The 16,613-nt window shown below is 38.7% G+C and overlaps 1 protein-coding gene across 2 annotated transcripts in view; it reads right to left on the bottom strand.

Moving 5' to 3' along the window:
• Positions 1-16,613, bottom strand: part of ADAMTS12 (ADAM metallopeptidase with thrombospondin type 1 motif 12) — a 141,006-nt gene that overhangs the window by 73,739 nt on the left and 50,654 nt on the right. The gene's annotated exons all lie outside the window — the stretch shown is intronic.

Genomic DNA, 16,613 nt, shown 5'->3' with positions numbered 1-16,613 from the left:
CAAGAAAGAACTTTCTAATCTTTAGCCATCAATGTTCTCACTATTAAAAAAAAAATCCACTGAAGTTCTTCTCTACTTGGAACAGCTCACCCTCTCAAAATGTTGCTTGATTTTGTTTGATTATTAAGCAGTTAATTTTTGCTTGCCCTCCCCTGCCCCAAAGGGGTATTAAAGAACAAACCTGACACACCTCTCTTAAGGGCATTATGTGAGATTTCCATTAAAAAGGGGTTTTTTTTCCCCCCAGGCTTGCTCAAGGAAGAGTGCAGCACACAGTGCAACACAAGGGGACCTCAAGGTCCAGCTTTCAACACCTTTGGAGGCACACAGGGCTTTGAAGAAGCAAGGTGAAATTGTCTGGAAATTCCCAGAAAAGGAGAATGTACCCTACCACCAAAGGCTGTCAGACAAAACATAGTAGTACTGATTCATGTCTTCACTTTCTATCCCTTTGCACAAGAGCTCTTTCATTTTTACCACTCTATGTTGTTCACAGTCAAAATGCTACAACTCCAGATAGGAGGCGTGAACAGGAGGGATGCTAGACGAATAAATTTCACACTGTTCATAACTTGCTACATTATGATTCTTCCAAGAAAACTTCACTTTGTCCTAAGATGTGCCTTTAGGTTAAGTATTAACAAAATGACTACGGTTTTGCGGTGAGTTTTTCAAGAGGTCAATAAACTCTGTTGAAACAGTCATTGTACAAAGGACATCTCCCTCTTTCATTCATGAAGAAAGAGAGCAACTTTGGCAGTTGACTTACTGCGAGAACTTATTAATTATTTATAAAATAAATGCAGTAGGAGATCCCCATCCCCTGTTCTAACTAGCTCTTCTAAAACAGACAAGGAAGTTTTGTACAGATGGTTTCTGCTTATAAACAGCCATAACAAAACTAAGTCTGGATGCTGACAGTGGGAGAATAAGGACTCACAGGCTATAATGGGAAAACTGTTGTAACGCAAGAAAGTGAGCATTTGAATTTAAAATTGCAGAGATAACCAAACCAGCTCTTTTCATAAGCATTTCTAAAACAGGCTAAGCTAAATCACACAAATGCTTTCTGAGCATGGAGTGTTCACACAGGAAACTATTACAACAATTTAATCACATACAAGCCCATGCTGACAACCACCAAGTCCCAGTAAAAACAAGCACAGAGAAAGAAAGCTTACAACTCTGCAAGGTTTGTTTAACTTTGACATTCCTGCTGTCAGAAACGTGACGTATCAACCAGTGGAGACACACCACTTTAGTGCAGAATGAAGCTAAAATTGGACCTGTGTTGACTGATGCACTTAATCAGATACTGCTGCTCAGTGTGTCTGCCGCTCATTAGTACTTGGGCTGGAAGGAAGGAATGATACATGTGCTGGGCCACCGGCATCAGAAGGTACATAGAGAATAACATTGTGAGAGACAGCTATGCCTGAAGCTTCCAATGTTTTGCAATGACTATCCTTCTGCCTCTATGTTCTTATTTTTTTACTCAGGAATTAAACCCAAGTCAATAAAGGACAGTTAAAAATTGAAAAAAGTATCATCTAAAACAGAATATATCTCACTGTAAAAGAATTTTCAAATTAAAAACTCACAGTAAATTATTTTTATGTTAGAATGTCTCTTACCAAGTAATTTAAGAACTGTTAACCAAAGAATGACAGAGAAATGCAGTTTTTGGGAACTGTGATTATGAAAATGCAAATTTTAACATATTAATAATTTTATAATGAATAATAATTTTACAATTAATAATTTAACAATTAATTTTTCTTCTTTTTTCATATCTGTATGAAAACTCATTCACACAAAATTAATGCAAAAAAAATGAAAGTTGAAGTAGTTATCTTGCATCTTGAAGTAGTTATCTCTGCATTGTCAAGGTTGATCTGATTTCCAGTTTGGTTAACCAAATAGTATCCAGAAGCTCATGAATCAGAGTCCAAAAGTTTCTGGTAATGTTCCATAAATTTAATTCACATAATAATGAAGAAAAACCAAACTGGTTATATGTTGGCAATGAGAGGTCACCAACCTCCTGCAGTCAGGAACAAGAATAAAGCTAAAAGTGTAAAAGGACCTTATTCATTACAAGAAAGACACTGAGGTGCTGGAATGTATCTAGAGAAGGACAACAGAGCTGGTGAAGGGTCTGGAGCACAAGTCTGATGAGAAGTCACCGAGAGAGCTGGTGGTATTTAGTCTGAAGAAAAAGAGGATGAGGAGAGACTTTATCACTCTACAGTTACCTGAAAGGAGGTTGTAGCCAGGTGGGGGTTGGTCTCTTCTCCCAGGTAACATGCAATAAGACAAGAAGAACTGGCCTCAAGTTGTGCCAGGGGAGGTTCGGTTTGGAAATTAAGAATAACTTCTTCACCGAAAGTGTTGTCAGCACTGCAACAGGTTGTAGTATCACCACCATGACAAAACCAATATGTTGTAAGGACTTAAAGAGCAGAGTTGCCTGTCTCAAACACTGTCTAGGCCACAGGAGGAACTTACTTCTTTCTATCTCTGTACCTAACATTCATTGTTAAATAAAATCCATATTGCTGAGTTTGGCACATGGTCTCTTTTGAGTCTTAATTTGGGCAGAGGCATCTCTCACTAACCAGATCCTTAAATATGCCTAGTACTGTTTTGCCTGTTTATACTTCCCCATGAAAAGTCAGAAATGTCAACTGGGTTTAAGGGCCTGGGTTTTCAAGAGCCAAGCAGTGCACCACAGGAACTCCTCACTGGGTCATCACTTCCCTTCAGTTAATACAGCAAAATCAACCACTTGCATCTCTCAGTCCTTGCAAATGACCAGTACAGAACCAGCTGGGACCAGCTACTCCTGCCTCCTCTCAAGGAGGGATAGGAGGGAAGTCAGAGGCAAACATACACAGGCAGTACAGCAGAGCCATGAGATGCTACCACTCCTGTGTTTACCCAGGCTGCTGGGTGGTCCCAAAACAGGATGCAGCCCCCCTGCAGGACCTAGACCCTGCTCCAGCTTATAGCTTCACCCTCACAAAGAAACTCCAATGCTAACAAAAACTGAACCTCCACGGTTTGGTTTGCAACTGTCTGTGAAAGGCATGGATCATGAACTAAAGGTATTTCACATCATCTCACCACTGTACTACTCCTTGTCTTGATCCTACTGCATTCTTCTGCACTTCCTTCCCTAACTGCACCTCTTCTCTTCCCAAGACACAAAAAAAACTACCCTCACTGACTACTAGGTAAGGTTCCAGCTCAGCTGTGACTCCCAGGAGTGAGCCCAGGGACCTGAACCCCTCAGGCCATTTTCAAGCCAACTCTCTTTCAGATGTCAGCACTCTCTGCCCTGATGCCTCCACTCTACTTGGACTTGTTCTGGGTCAAAGACAGCTCAGAAAGTGCTGTTCAACTCATCCCCCGGCAATCTCCAAATGGCTCTAACAGTCACAACCAGCAAACAGAGGGTTGCTTCTGTAAGACCTGCTTTGACCATGTGAATTACCATGGCACAGGAGTGGAAACAGGCCAGCCATTCCTCTCAGTAGTCAGGATCTGGCCACTGACCAAGAGGCTGAGAAAATTTAATGTATGCACGCAGACTGTTGTGTGCTACTTGGCAGCAATGTCAAAGAATACTGGAGTATTTCATTTCTTGACACAAAAATGATCTCATTGTATGGGAATAGTGGTGGACATGAATATCTACAGAGTTACACTTCGAGAGCAACTTATCTTACCTTATATATACAGAATATATGGTGCAGAGAATACCACAGGAATCTTTTAAACAGGATTTTTCAAGCAAAGTTATTAAAGACAATCTCGTTTATGTTCATTATGTAAACTGCCTGCCTTTGCAGCTATTCTACTCATTTACAATGTCAGTTTTCTGTTACACATTCTGCCACTGGATTTGCATTTTCAGGGTATTTTATCATTTAGTTACTCAAATATCCTCACACATATAAGGAAATAATAGTTTCTAGTTCAGTCTTCAAAAAGTACTCCTTAAACTGTGACATGTTTAAAACAATCTCTTTCAAGATATCAACAGAAAGGTTATTGAACATGCATATGCACAGGAACTGAGGAGCTTAGTTGAAATTACACCCCCTTATTCTTTGGAACTTCCACCACAAAAACACTGGGTAGACTTCAAGAATACAGATTTGCCTACTTTAACTCTTTCTTATGTAAAAATCAGTCAAGAATTCAGTTTAAAACATAGTTTCAAGACTGGATTTGAGAGAGTTCTCCATTTGGAAGATGGTAGTCCAGTTATAAAGCACTAGACAGAAATAGATGATTTCAAGTCTAAGCATAAAAGAGATAAAATTAATTTTTAAAAAATTGGTTCTAGACAGAATTTTATCTTTGTATTTGTAGAATTGACTGGTTAAGAAATAATTTGAGCTCAGATCCTAAATATTTAAGTAAAAATGTATGAGGATGCATTTTCTTACATAAATTAATGGAGCACTCATTAATTGAGCACTGACAATGAGAATTTTCCTGGTCTTATAATCATAGTTTGAAAAACTGTCTCTTAGCTGCCTTGAAATTCTGATTTATAACACAAAAGGACAGGAGAACGTTAAGAAAATAATCTAGATTAAACTTTCCCTTTTTTTTCTCTACATCTTATCTTAAATTCATTAATGTAGAAGACAGATCCCTGCTTCTTTCAGAACTTATTAGAACGTATCCTCTGTGTGAGCCATAGAACTACCTACTGTAGGTTGTAGTGACATCAAAGAAAATATATCACAAAATTTGTTAGCAAAACACTCAGAGGGACAAGGAGGTGGAAGAAACATACTCTAAAACCAAATATAAATCATTTTCAATACTCCTCATAACTTTTAAACAGAACTTTTTCAAATCATCCAAGTAGCTATACAGAAGGTCCATTAGTGTTCCCTGTACAAATTGCCAGGTTTTACTTTAGCACTACATTTTAGCATTTTATTTAGCTTATCGATTTAAACACATTCCTCTTCACTTCTATTTTTCTCTGAAATAGTTTCTCAAAGTTAATAGATAGTGTGCACTGAAAGGACTGGAAAGTGGTTTTAAAAGCTGGAAAGCCAGACAGTAATCATTGCTTTCCAAATGCTCTAAAATCCTACTGAAAAACACTGGCTTTTAGTAAATTGAAGATGAAACCCTAATTTGGTACTTACATTAGCTATTTTATGTGTTATTGACATTCCTAGGAATTCTCCACTGACCTCATTCTACAAACTGTACCTGCTCATTAATTCAGCAAAATATAAGTTTATACAGGACAAACAAGAACTTGTTAGAGCACACTGGACGTGGTACAGCAAACGGGCTGCAACTCAACAAAATTCAGGTCATGGTGCCAGATCTGCCTGAGAATCAAGAAAAAATAGCCTATTTTTAGACTCCCTTATTGTCATGGCCAATTTAGCAGTGTTCCCAGCAGCCTTCACCACCAGCAGCTTTTGCATCCCATTGCAACCCCTTCTACCCACAGGATGCTCAGCTTTCTCCTCTATTTTCTTTGTGCCAAGCAGTAAGCTAGTAACTATTTGCAAACCCAGGAAATTCTGCAGATCTAGAAGGAACAGCAACCTCCATGCCTTTCCCTGCGAGGGGATATAAGACATACTGTGCTGGATCACACAGAGTGATTAGAGAGCAAATAAAACAGACCTGTGCTTCCAACATGAAGGGTAATCCAACACTGTCTGGCAAACACAGCTTGACTGACAGTTATCCCTGCTTCAGCCCTTCCACTCTGCCACTGTCACTGTCCTGCTCTCATCTTGGGATCCTAGAAACAGGGAAGTCTCAAAGCAGTTTCTGCCAAAAACCCAGGCCTATGAGAAAATTGAGAAGCATCTCTAACCATTCCACCTGCTGCCACTGAGTTTTACTATGTAAAAGCTTTAAAATGACAAATCAGTCTGAAGATGTCAACAGACAGTAATATTCAGAAATCATTGATCTCAACTAGCGAACAAATAGGTAATACCATTAATTTTAAAACAGACCTAATTAGCTATTGTAATGAGCTGCATGTTCACACTGATGTTTGCCTTCTAACATTACATTTACAGGATTTAAATTTCAACTGCTTTTTTCCCTTGCTTCCTCTGAAATGATGAAGAAAACAGTACTTTTTTCTGATATCAGTCAAAGCTATCATGACTTACTTTCATCATGAAAGGACTGCAAGAAGCAGGATGAGCATGAGCCGTTATGTGTAAACAAGGGTGAAAGAGAATGCCTGGATCCTATTCCTTTCCTCATCAGCCATCCTTAGAAACACCCAAAGTAAACACCCAATTCCCTAAAATACCATAGGCCACTCAGTCTTTGTGGCATCATCGTGTGAGATGAAATTTGAAAGGAAGATAGGGGAGGGGACAGAGCTGGGTGACAGGTGTCAAGTCAGCAAAATTCTGTGCTTCATTTTCTCCATCTCCCAATCTTCACGCACCTGCCTGAAGACCTTCATGCTGGAGGTTTGTTGCAGATGGAGAGGCCGGGTGCTCATAAATGCACCATCTATCCGCAAGTAAACATTCCTCGAACCAAAGTTCGTTACACGTGGAAAACAGCAACTACAGTTAACTCATAATTCCAGAAACTTACAGTCTCAGTACTAAACATTTGAAAGACAGTTTAAGAAGTGTAAAGTATTCCAACTAAATTAATGTATAATGTCTGTGATGTAAAAGAAAAAAAGCTACTCAGTGAATAGTTCTTTGAAGTGGTAGCTAAATGATGCCTTTTAATTAGTTTGTTTAAAATTTAGATTACTGAAGGAAAGAAGAGAAAGACAATCTGGAATTAACCTTGAAATCAAATGTTATTCTTTCCAGCTTTGGTATGATATCATTAAGAAATGCTGCATATGCTATAACCTTCTTATCTCTGGGCTTACACAACAGTTTATTTGGCCTTTCTCTGGACCAGCTGTTGTTTTTTCCATTCCATTTCTCCACTAGCATGCTCAGAGGAAAAAGCACATGCTAGCATTTTGAGGGGCCTCCCTGTCCTTGGCTGAGGCCAAATGTCTTGTATTTCAGATGATGTTACTAAGCAGTACAGTCTTCAAAGCCTCTGCCCCAACCCTGCTGTGCTTCTGCAACAAACATCAGCAGTGAAAGCATAGCTCTTACAGATGAGGACTCCCCCTGAGCCTGGACCTGTGAAGGGGTTGGTCACTCTGAAATGAATTATGCTAATACGACATCTTGAAAGTCTCAGACATATATGGCTTTTAATGTTTTCTATTCTTAGAAGCAAGTCCTGATAACAACATTTTCCAGCTTTGTGACATTTTGAGAGATGGTTGTTGAGGTTCTCCTGCTCCAACTCAGCACACAAGATCTCATTTTGCCTGATTAAGCCACTGAAGAGGAACCTATACACAGACAACAGACACTGAAACAGCAAAGCAGGGACAGACTCCATCCTGCAGCTGGGGTGAGCTGACAGAGGTGCCTGTAAAGTGCTAGAAGGAGAAAGGGGAAGAACAACATAGATGACATCAAGACATCTCAGGGGAGGCAGCCAATAGCATCTTTGCATACGAGAGGTTAATAATTCCTGCCACCAGGCATCTTGCATGAGCAATCCTCTCAAGATAACATCAGTTTCGGGTGACCTGTGTCATACTCAGCTCTTCATGAGCACTGGTGTACGGGTTAAAGGATGTTTCCAGTTTTAGCCAGAGTTTTAAGAGTGACCTTTTTCATTTGATTCCAGTTTCCTATTAAAGACTGATTGTCAGGGGCACTATAACCTGTTGGATGTCACAATCCAATTAATTCACTTCTATTTCTGTCATGCACAGGATGGAGGTTCACCGGTAACACCAGCTTTAATTAACTGAACTCCCTGTGGTTCACTGCCTACAGAAAACTATGCCAGAGTCCTTCACAGACAGAAGTTTTGGGGCTCCCACACTAAAATGCCAAGGACTTTGAACATGTTTGCTTAGAACTGAGTTTGAGCTTTGAAATTTGCACTCCTGTGGAAAGAGAATCAAACAAAGCCTTGCCAACAGACTGAGCCTCTTTTTTTTTTTTTAATTTCAATTTTCCTTTGCAAAAAGCCCCTGGTTCCACTTCTCTCCAGGAAGCCTTAAGACAATAAAGGTATGTAAATGCATGGGATCAGAAAGAGGGGAAAATGCAGGTTTGGCTGAAAGAAACATGCAGCTTACATTCATCATAAACCAGTATGATTAATTATAGCCTAAGGAGAGAAAAATATCCAAAAATTTGACAATGATGTATAAAACCAAGCTATACCCATCTGCTGAGGAAGGGGTTGTTCAGTAATCAGTGTAAAACCTATCTCTGTCTGGACAACTTTCAGCTGCCTACCGATGTTACCAGTCTGGGCTTTGCCTTCTTTTACTGCCTTCTTCCCTATGACCTCCCTGACAGGTGAAATTTCAAGCTGCTCATCATCTTCCATTTCTACTGATGAAGACCTGGCTGACAGAAGTACCTCATCATGGGCAACGGATGCAACTGGGACACTGAAAATACTATAAAGCAGTGAGTAGTTCAGTGAATATTTTATCTGGAGAATGTCAGGCAAATAATGTCAGGCAAATAATACAGAAAATTACAGGAATGATCCCTTGTTGAAACTCGAGTATCTGAAAGAAGACTGATTCAAATCCAAACCTCCACAGAGCTGAGCAGAACCCAGACTGTGGGCTCAACCAACAAAAGTGCAGATTAGAGAGGAAGGAACTTGATTTATCTTGTTTTAGAGTTTGGGCAGGTAAGATACTTGCTGCTAATTCCAACATGGGCAGAATGGGAGACAGGCTGAGATGGTGTTTTAACTGTATTTAAAAAGTATTTAAAGTATAAAAATCTATCTCTCTGCAGTTTCAACTCAGATGCTGTTTGGCAGCTGAGCAAAATATTAGACATTTTTTAAAAGAAAGAAGAAATCAATAGTATTTTTTGGGCAGTGTTTCTTGACACTGATTGGAACAACTTAAAAGTGACTTTCTGTAACAATCTAATTTATATGCAATTTATATATCATTGTTGTTTAAAGAGGACAGGAATACCTATTTTTTTCAGCTAAGACACCTGATTACATGCTGTCTGCTAAAGTATGTTTAGGTTAAATATTTGCAAGAGAAGACAAGTGGTAAGTGTAGATGAGATCCTGGAAAACAATAATCAATACTGTCTCTTATTCTTTTTCATATAGAAACCTTGACATGGAAGAAATAGTTGCACAAAGTCTTCAAACAAGTGTAGGATTTAAGGGCAACAACTAAAAACATTTGCTACGCCTCTTAACATAGCAATCTTCTGGCCACCTCTTTTTTTGCATAAAGATGGACGTCTATTTGTTGTGGATAATTCCTTTTTGTAGAAAAAAAACCACCTTATATAATCTGTATGATCTTTAACTGAATCGTGTTCCTCCAGTCTGTTTTTTATGTACAGTTTTTTCAAGACAGTTCAGAAACTGCACACAGTAAAGAGTAAATATTCCAAAAATACCCTCCAACATGCAGTCTTCACATATGCACAGTGAAAACAAGCAACAAACCTCACTCTACTAGGAGTCTTCCACAACAAATCAAATACAGCTAGCAAGTCAAGTAGGTCACTAAAACTGTCTTGAGGCAGATCTTTGTTTTAAGTAATCAAACGTGAAACCAGTTCAGACATAAAGACCTGTGTCAATCAATTACTTTCTGAACTCCAAAAGATGCCTTTCTGCAGACAGCTGACTAGTGAAAATCTGTCTACTAAACACAAAGTTCTGAGTTACTCAGTATTACCAGAGTTCATTATGAGAATGGTTCCCACAGCAGTGGGGCTGAGAACTCCATCCTACCCCCAGCAGATAATCAGGAGAGCAGAATATCTGTGCAGCCTGAGTAATTGTGCACGGTGTGGGATAAGTCCAGCTGTGGCCCCACTTTTCCCTAAAAAGAAGAGATCTTACAAAGTGACTGAAGTACTGGTGGATAGAAAAAATAACCTCGCAAGTTATACAGTTCCCCTTATTCCCAGCTAATCTGTGCTTAGAGGAGAATTACGATTGCCTTTCAAGTACAATTCATCCAAAGGCATCTCTCCAATTACATGAAATGCATCCAAGTTTAAGAAGCTGTTGGGACATGAAGAGTGAAGAACACAGCCACAAACAAGGACAAGCTTCAAGGACACTCTGTTTCATGCAGAAAAACTGTGCTCAGACACCTGTTTAAAGTGGGTCGTGTATGACAAGAGGCTGCCAGAGGCTCTTCAAGGACATGCAGACCTTGGAGAAACTGATTGAGAATGCTGAGCCCATATCAGTACATTAGCTCCAAAGAACAAGTCCAGCACTTCTCAGAAGAATTAGAAATCTGTAATCTGCCCAGAAATAATATGGCAATTGTAGTTACTTATTAGAAGGTTCACAGAAAGTTCAGTATGACTGAGAAATCTGGCCCTAACCAGACTGAAGCCTGAACATCTCTGCCAATACTACTCCATTAATGGGTCAAGTGTTTTGAGCAAATTTTCAAACTCCTGCACCAAAAAGTATTTACCAAAGGCAGCTAAGCTTTCTGCATTTGCTATTTCACCTGTGGAAATACAGCTTACATTATTCAAGGCCAGTGTTATCCTGTAAAAGAGGATGGCATGTGATGTGTAACAGTTTAATTTTAAAGCGTGCTATTGCTCTCCAAATCAATACTGCAGCAATTTAACATTTACATTACCAAGGCATTTGTTTACCCAATCAATTGCAATACTCAAGAAGTGCAGTAGTATCACACGCAGTTTGATAAGGAAAACTGTAGGCATAGAGCAAGTGCACCCTATATTCATCTATGACAGTACACAGTTAAAAATGCTGAACTAAGTTTAGTTTGGATGCAGACTGAGACTCCTCAATCTGATGAGTAGTTAAGTAAAATGTTTCAATGAAGATATGGAAGAGACCACAGTCTATCCTTTAAAGTGCAGGAATGCAAGTGCAGTAAGCAAGTATGGTGTAGCAAACACTACTTTTTTCCAGTGGCAGAGTGACTGGACAGAAAGGTTACTCAATCACAGTGAAGGAGATTTTTCCCTCCTTATAGTTTTGACTCGTATTATTTGGAAAATGGCCTGTCACAGAACTTTTAAATTTATTCAGTCATTGAGTGAGGTAGTGTATCACTTTTCTGATGCCTTTTGGTGGCAACAAGTGACAATTATCACCTTATAACATTAATCTCACGTTTCCACATTTTTCTCCCTCACCTTCTGTAAAACACAAACACTTAGGGAAAGCACCCTGCTTCAGTTAGTAGGACCAAGTGAAATACTGACTGTAAAATTCCAATCAGAAAAGAGAAGAACATAAGAAAACAATCATGGATTGGGAAAGCAGGTGCCACCACTCTGTCAGCGCTGATCTTTCTCTGGCCCCTATTCAGCACAGACTTTGGATCCACTTCGGTAAAGCTCTAGTTTTGACTCTTCACTCATTTAACTGGAGAAGAAGAATTGCACTAAATACAGTATTTTATTCCTTTCTCCTCTACCTGTACTGAGAGCAAGAAAAAAAAAAAAAATCTAATGTATTCTTGAACCCTGAAATTTAGGGTTTTTTGCCTTCATTCCATGAGGTTTATTGGGGAGGGGGGAAATCTTCTGATACCAATTAGAAGCAGTTGTTTCATTGACTGCTAGAACAAACTGGTTATGATGTCTTTGTTTCCGAAGTACTCCACCTCTGAAAAGCTAAATCTCTTGCTGCCTGCACAAGCAGACAGTCACTGTTTTCAGTTCAGTGCAAACTCTTTCAGAGGTTAGAGATACTGCATGTACTCCTACAGGCTATTTGTTTTCTTGGTCTTGCTTTAAAAGAGAGGTCATTCTACTGAATGTACCTATTTGCTCTTTTTTTAATGCCAAGCATCTTATAAACACCTTAGTAGAGCCTGTTTGTAGAAAGAATAGGGATGCAGGGATAAAGATGCTCTTTCCTCAGCTGAGGTTGAATTCATCTCAGTTACTTAAATTCAATGTGCGAACTTCTCATCCTAAGATGTGCTTTGGAGAAACTAAGAAAATTAAGCTGAATTGTAATTGATGTGGTAAACACAGGAAAAACAAATACTGGAAAAATGTCAGTATCATTCTTTAAAAAGAGAGAGAAGCCACAAAGCTTGTAGCAGGGTTTATGGCAACAAGCAAAGCTGCTTACACTGGACACAATGTTCTTCTAAAAAAAAAGATAGGTTATTATTTGAGAATAAAACATTGTCTTGGGCTTTTTTCCCCTTCCTCTTTCAAGTGATTAAACAAAAGGCTTTAGGGTCAAAAGCCAGGACTAACAATTTATGCTGTACACTTGCAGACATAAAACCAGAAAAGAATCCTTTGACAGCATCAAGTTAATCAGCAAAAAGCAAGACTGTGATTGAATGAAGTCCTGCAGTCAGATGTAATCCTTAGGAAGAACAGGTAACTGTTGTCTGAAACAGCTTAATGGCATTCTAATAATCTGTTAAATGAACTGTGGCAACTTCTGTACACCTAAAGCTCCAATGAAGTATTCTGAGAGATATATTTTATAAACACCCTAAATCTTTCTTTCATTAGCTATATATTACAGCTGACTGCAGCAATCACTGGGTTGCAGTCTGAATAAACTCAGCTGCCCTCCCTCTAAACGGCTGGAATCTCTCCATCTCACCAGCCCAAGAAAAAGAAGTCCATCTGCTCCTATTGCATTCCTCTCCTCTGTAGCACCTGGTCAGGAAGAGTTCTATTATATCACAGCATTTTCATTCACAACTTCACAAAATTTCTCTATTTTGCAGACCACAAACAAAATCCATACCTATTGACAGACTGCATGAAAACAAGCAGAAGAAGTGGGATGAGACCTTCTCTTATTCTGTGGAAGGGAGAATAATTCCTTTTCTCTTGGATTATATCTCAGAGCACTGCTAAGTTTTTAAGACAGCCTATTTAGAAAAACAAAACAAATTCCCAGATCCTTAGTTTCCTCTCCTACAGGCACAAAGGATTAGAGAAGTTCTTTATAAGGCTTGTGGCGACTTTTCATTTGTCATTTCTGTCAGTTCTCATGCATATTTCAAATGGTACAGTAAGACAGCTGCTACTAATGTACAATATCATAATGCTACTTTCAAGATAAACAATTCAGTTTTGCATGCAGGTAATGACTGAGTCATCTGGCAGTTTCCTAAGCAGCAGCGGAAGTGTACAGCACAAACCTGTTTTAATTTGTGTCATTTATCACAGTGATTTTTCTCTGGATATCTGAAACTGTTAAAGACATTACCAATTATAAATTAATTAGTATAATCATTGCAAGAGCACAGGAATATGACTGGTGCTAATAAATTAGACAGATGAGCAATCACCAACCATATGAAATTTCACAAGGGCAAGTGCTGAATTCTGGATTCTGGAGATTCATGTGGTTGTTGCCACAGTAAAAATTGTAAGTGTGCTGCACAGGGGCTTCTTCCAAGAGACATGGTCCTTTCACTAAAAAAAACTGTATAAAATCTGCACAGGAGATCAGCATCCTCTACCTAATCCCCCTCCCAAAATAATTCCTTTACTTTGATTTTGTCTATACAACTAGTCTTTATATTCCTTGCCTGACGGACAGGTTGGTTTTTGACTAACAGATTTCTATTATCAGCACTCAGTTTTGTGCACTGACTTGTAAGCACACAGTTGATTCAACTTTTCCAAGCAAAAATCACCACTACATTTTAACCTGGACATACACCAAGCTTAAGTCATAGAAATAACTCAACTGGCTTAGTTTAATTAAAAAACAAACAGAATCAGAGCTGAAATAAACAAATGCAGACAGTCTGTGATGAATCTCAGCCCACAAAGTTAAAATATTTGATTCTGAACACCATTTCCTACAAGAGATACACTAAGCACTTCTTAATCAGTCAAGCCCCAACCCAGTGGGGACAAAGCTAGGGCAGAGAACACAAAATGAAGTTAAATCTGTAAAATAGAATTAGTTTTTACAATTAATTGTGAATTGTAAATTGAAAATGTTTTGCTTTAATGTGATCCCAAAAGGCATTACTCTGGGCTATCTGTGATAATCATGTGGGTGGACCAGCTTTCTGGTATCAAACTCAAAAGCAAGAAGTACAGGAGACCCTGAAAAAGTGGAAGAGTCATCTTACTACTTTTAAAATTCATTTACATGCCAAGTATTCACCAAAGTCTGTGCAGTCAATATATTTTGCATACAAAGCAAGAATTATCTCACTTTCTCTTTTTGTTCTGTATTTCACTTCTAACAAGAGCAATTGCTCTGACAATGCATAGAGCAAACAGGAGACTACACTGAATTCTTTCTTTCTTCTATCCCTATTGAAGAACTGGTTACAGCACAGAGTTGGAAGGGACCTGAAACATCATCTAGTTCCAGCCATTCCATGGGCAAGGACACTTTCCAGGTTCCTCCAAGTCCCAGCCAGTCTGGCCTTGAACAATTTCAGGAACGGGGCATCCACAGCTTCTCTGGGCAACCTGTGCCAATGCCTCACCTCACAGTAAGAATTTTTTTTTTAATGTCCAATATAAACCTACTCTCTTTCAGTTTGAAGCCATTTCCCCTTGTCCCGTCATTCCATGCCCTCATAAAAAGCCTCTCTCCATCTTTCTAGCACCCTTCAGGACACAGCACTCCCAGTGGGGTCTCACCAGAGCAGAGTAGAGGGGCAGAATCACCTCCCTCGACCTGCTGGCCAGGCTGCTTTGGGTGCAGGCCAGGATACATAACACACAACTTAAAAGGTAAGGCCTTTAGAGGAAACAATGATTGTTATATCCTGTCACACAAAGGGCAAAAATACAATGAAGAAAATGCTTTCTCCCCCATGCACATTTTCACACCGATTACTTAACTTTTACGACAGGCAAAAGATTACTACTTGACTGAAGGCAGACATTACCTCTAAGGGCTGACAGAGTTGGTTAAAAACAGAAATACAAATGGCAGTATATTGCTTTGTTAGTTCATAAGACACTAACTTTGTTTGCCTGCAATATCATGAACATATTATCACCAGAAAGAGTTCTGTCACATTATAATGAATAACATCAGACAGGAAGTTTAAATTGAAAACCCTATTGGAGCAGATTTAGCTAATCTAAGAGATTAAACCTCAGGGAAGCTATGCTCATTTTTTTCCAATGTCCAGGTACAGCCAGTCTTTCTCTTTCTCATTCTGCATGATTTTGAGGAAAGATACAGGAGGCTAAAAGTGAGAGGCAGAAAGAAGATAAGCAGACCCCACAAAGCAAATACACAGCATGATCCCTGGTATCTCCTATCTTCTCTCCATACTTAAAATCACTACGTACAGATGTTATTTCATCCATGAAAGAAACCTGGAAGACAGTAGGCAAGAACAATTCCCTCATTCTTCATGGCAAATCTAAATTAATTCCTCTTGTTTATCCCAGCAGTCAGCAGAAGAAATGGAAAATCAGGGAGCTATTTTAAATATACGCCAAAATAAATATCACCTTTAGATGCTTATGGCTTTTCAACTCCAGGTTTATTTTCTAATATATAGATATATTTTTACTTGATGAAAAATAAAATGGCAGAGCATTCATATTAATTCTTCTGGCTCCTCTTATCTTTACTTTTCCACTATCACAGAAGATTGAACAACCCCCACCGTCAGCTTTCTAGTTTCCCCCTGCTACCTTTTCACACTACTCTTGGCCAGCAAGTGAGAAGTGTAGTGAAGGCCTATGACCAGAAATATAGTGGAATTGAGTTGTTGTTTGCTTCTTTAATTTATCAATTCATATTACACTGCAGTAAAACTTTAGCAGCAACCATGACTGAGGATTAAAAATTCCTACATTCCTCCTTTTATTTCCCGCTCCTGGAAAAGAACCACCTTCTCTTAAACCACTGACCTGTGAAAGACAAAAACACATTCCTGTGTATTCTGCAGCTCTGTTTGTACAAAACTTGGGCTTTACGTCATGTAAGTTACTTTTCATTCATCCCTACCAATACCATACCTTTTTAAAGTTTGGTGCAGGCTCAGTTTCAAGGCCTCCAACATCAGAGAACCAATACAAGATCTGTACATTTTTGGCATGAAATCAATCACGTAAATGATTTTACTAGATAAAGGAACTCATTTTGTAATTATGAGATATCAACTACCCTCTATATACACTATGCTGGAACGACAGAGTGTATTAGTTTGTTTTCCCAAAAGATATGATGCTGAGTATTACTGCCCCAACATTTAAGTTATTTTTACTTACACTTCTAAGCAAAAAAACCTTGATGTTGATGTCCTGCATTTCACTTTTAGAACAACCAAATAAAAGTCTTTAAATATTCTGATAACTATCACAGAGAATTTAGAAATTTTAAGTTTAAACCATGGATTAAAGGGGAGATATTTTATGTTGTGCACAGCATTCGCATGGAGTGAGAACATTTTATTAAAAATAATTCTGACTGCAAATCTTGTAATTCCAAAACTACTCAAGAATGCAAGTTTCAAACTCACTAAACAGTTCTGGTTGGAGAAAAAAGTGAGGGGTAGAAAGCATCAACAGTGTGAA

This window comes from Manacus candei, unplaced genomic scaffold, assembly GCF_025592945.1.
Source record: "Manacus candei isolate 608988 ecotype Guabito, Panama unplaced genomic scaffold, ASM2559294v1 h1tg000061l, whole genome shotgun sequence".
NCBI classification, from domain to species: domain Eukaryota; kingdom Metazoa; phylum Chordata; class Aves; order Passeriformes; family Pipridae; genus Manacus; species Manacus candei.
The sequence above is the reverse complement of the archived record's forward strand: the minus strand, read 5'-3'. Positions and strand labels throughout refer to the sequence as shown.